At 37.0% G+C, this 3,962-nt stretch overlaps 1 pseudogene; it reads left to right on the forward strand.

Annotated features, from left to right (window-relative positions):
* Positions 1-2,293: 2,293 nt before the first annotated feature.
* LOC111746765 lies at positions 2,294-2,412 on the forward strand (annotated as a pseudogene).
* The last annotated feature ends 1,550 nt before the right edge of the window (positions 2,413-3,962 follow it).

Consider the following 3,962-nt stretch of genomic DNA (forward strand, 5'->3'; position numbering starts at 1 on the left):
CTCTATTCTACAAGAATGTTATTAACTATTAGCTTTGCTAAGTATAGAAAGAAAGTGAGCTATCTCATAATTGCTCTTCTTGATTAAAAGAGAAAACACTAGTTCAAGTATTCAGTTTGAGTACAGAATAAACAAGTCCAATATAGAAATGATACATTTGACCGAGGAGTTTCACCATGGAGATCCTTTTTTCTTTCTCTTATTTCACTGGCAAATTCAAAGGACTAATTAATATGTATTGAGTGCTTAACATGTGCCAGCCTTATTATAAGTATTCTAGACATATGTACTCATTTTATCCTCTAAATAACCAATGGGGTAGGTGTTATCATTATCTCAATCTTACATGTGAGGAAACAGACATGTTATAGATTGTTTAACTAAGTTAATAAAAGTCATGTGGCCAATTAGTGGATTCAGGCTCAGGCTGTCTGGGTCCAGAGTGTTGTCCTATGCTGATACTGCTTCATCATGTCATATGTAATACTGAGGTCAAGACAGATAAATTTTTAGAGACAAGATATATTATTTCCCTTGGATACATTTTATTCTGATGACACAGTCAAATATGGGATTCCAAAGTCTCAGAGCCCTAAGACATGAGTCATTGTAGCTTCCATCGACAGAGCAGATTGCACTGTCTTCCAGAAATATAGTCTGTAAAGTTTTCTGGAGAGCAAGAAAGAAACCACAGGTGCCCCCAATCTCTTCCTGCTGCCTACTTGAGATCAATTCAACTGGTGCCATCTTCTCCCCCATGAACTTTTCCAGCTTGGACTAAGACTGGTTGCTTACTCACAGAATTAATCCTAGACACTAGCAGGCACATGCAGGCCTTCTTGTTATTCATTTCCTGTTATTTTTACTCACAGAATTAATCCTAGACACTAGCAGGCACATGCAGGCCTTCTTGTTATTCATTTCCTGTTATTTTTAAGCTTCGCAGATGAAGTCAGGGTTAATTCTTTTATTGGTTATTAAAAGTGTTGGTGACAAAGCCAAGTAGGAAGATAGCATCTTTCTGAGGGGCAGTCCTGTAGAATAAGTTGAGTATTTGCTTGTGAAATCATGGTTTAAGCGTTAAAAAAAAAAAAAAAAAAAAAAGGCCACAATTTTGCAATTCCTCTGATCAAAGGGTGGAGTTCATTTCTCCATCCCTTTAATCTTGGTTGCCCATGTACATGTTTTAGAATACAGGAACATTAGCAAATGTGACATGAATTGAAGATTAAAGAGTGAATTGAGGCTTGTCTTCTCTGGTTCTACATGAAACCTTCAGACCACCATGCAAAGAAGCCCTAGCTCGCCTGATGACAATAAAGAACCACATGAAGGAAAATCCATCCACCCCAGCCAATAGCCACTAAACCATCAGACATGTGAGTGATGACATTTTAGACCAACCAAACATCAGAAGACTCACCAGCTGACCACATATACATAATGGAGCCCAGAAGAGGCCAAACCAGTTGACTGGTCCAGAAGAAACTCCTATCCAATTCACAGAATTATTAACTAAATAAAATGGTCGACCTTTTAAGACACTAATTAGTCAGCTTTTGCTATATAATCAACTACACTTAGTGTAGTTGATTATATAGCAAAAGCTGATATATATGGCAAACCAAGGTAAGCTCATTTGAAAAACAGAAGTGCACAGCTCAAATCACATCAGTGTAAAAGACAAGCAAGAAGTGAGAACATAGTGAATTTTGTTTCTCCGGATTTAGTTAAAGTTCAGATAATACATTTTCCAAAGAAGAATGAAGTGACAAAAAATTTTAGAAAGCAGAGCTTTTATTAAAGAGAGCAAGATCCTATATCTAGCTATCTTGCAGCTTGTCAAAAGGTCATCTAAGATATTCTAAACAATGTTACAAACATATGTGATCTATAGGACCTGTCCTTATGAGGTATAGAAGGTATGAAGGTATGAAACTCTGCTTAATCATTGAAACATTTCATATTCTGTTTAATTGTTTTTACTATCTAAAGAGTTCTACCTTCATTCACATAATCAATTCACAAATATTCATCACCATATATTGTGTTAAAGCACTGTGCTTGATACTTAAGGAAAACCACTTCCTACCCTAATGGAGCTTATTCATCAAGGAGGTTGCAAAAAGCTCCCCTTTGGAAATAATGCTTGAGCTGATATCTTAAGGATGCATAGCATTAAGCAAACAATTTAAAGAATAAACTCTTACCTGGGCAGAGCAATCAACAAATGCAAAGGCCGTACATTGGAAGAGAGAAAGTGAGCAAGAATGAAGGACTGAAAAAAGAATAGGTCTACAGCCATGCCACCCTGAACAAGCCCGATCTCATCTGATCTCAGAAGCTAAGCAGAGTCAGCCCTGGTTAGTACTTGGATGGGAGACCACCTAGGAAGACTAGGTGCGGTAGGCATAAAAAATAAATAAAAAATAAAAAATAAGGGATTGCAAGCTGACAAGGTCCCTGCAATCTGTGAGGTCAACCAAGGGTTGCCTTGTGAAAGAAAGAGAGAGAGAGAGAGAAGGAAGGAAGGAAGGAAGGAAGGAAGGAAGGAAGGAAGGAAGGAAGGAAGGAAGGAAGGAAGGAAGGAAGAAAGAAAAAGGAAAAAAGAAATAAAAGAAAAAAGAAATAAAAGAAAAAAAGACTGGGATACCTGTGTCAGTGAATGATGAAGGCCATACATTACTCAAGAGAAACTTAGAATGTTATTGACCTTCAACTTAAGTAAGAGGGGCCACAGACTTTAGAAAAACTCACATTTAGAATGGATTAGGCCAGCCCTATTCTTCTCCATGGGGCAAATAGCTTCTGGAGCTAAAGAGATGTTGCCCTCCCAGAGTCCATGTTCCTCTCTTTCTAGGACACTCTTCAGGAAGAGGATGCATAGAATCACTCCTTTAAAGAAACCTCACCCTGCTTCTAAGGCCTGAGTGATCTCTTTCCTGAGTCCATATTTCTGAAAGTGGACCATGTTGTTGGCCAGGTATCTGCAGGACTGAAAAGTGGACACAAGACAGCTGTTGGCTGGGCTAAGGATAGAAGTTGGTTGGGTAGGTGAGATGTGCATTCATATTCAAGACTTCTTTTTATGTTATGGCATGAAACTACATAGAGTCCAGGAATTATAAAGGAAATCTAGGTTTCTTGATATTTATGAAAGTGTGTTTGTCAAAATAGATAGAAAATATTTTATTTAACATATATATTTTAAAATATTTAGGCATTGGGCTATGAACTTCCATTCCTACTGTTGCCTAAAAACCTACAAATGTTAGGCAGATTTGTTAGATAGGTAGATAGTAGCCAAAGAACACAAAACCTTGCAAGTCAGGGCCTCTTACACTTTACTGTACCTGTGAATTACCTGGGGACCTTGCAAAAATGCAGGCATTAAGAATGAATGGCATTTCTAATGAGCTCCCAGAAGATGTCTACATTGCCGATATAGAGACAACACTTTAAGGAGCAAGGTTGTAGAACATGTTAAAAAGTTATACTTTTATTTTATTTTTATCTGAAGAGCCATTAGAAATTCTTGAGGAATTTTAAGCAACAGATTTTCATTCTGAAAAGAGGACAATAGATGGGATGTGAAGAACAGATAAAAGGACAGAAGAATGTACTTGCTATATTGGGCAGGAGAAGAAGTAAACACATTTAGAGATATTGAGAAGATCTACAAAATTTATTGAATTGAATAAGGGAGGAAAAAAGCTATGTGACCTCAGAAAGTACAAAGTTCAAAAAAGTTAATTAATTAATTGCGTCTATGTCATTCTCTTCAACAAAGTTTTCAGAATGGCGGGATTAGAATAGTTTTAGCTAGGTGTTATTTCAGATAATTGAGAGGCATTTTTCTGTCCCCTCATAGATAATTACCTTTAACCTTCCTTTTTTTCCTACAGAGAACTAAAACTATGAAAGGGATAGCAGTTTATTTCTCTGCATTCCTCCTGTATTTA

This window comes from Pteropus vampyrus, unplaced genomic scaffold, assembly GCF_000151845.1.
Source record: "Pteropus vampyrus isolate Shadow unplaced genomic scaffold, Pvam_2.0 Scaffold7, whole genome shotgun sequence".
NCBI lineage: Eukaryota > Metazoa > Chordata > Mammalia > Chiroptera > Pteropodidae > Pteropus > Pteropus vampyrus.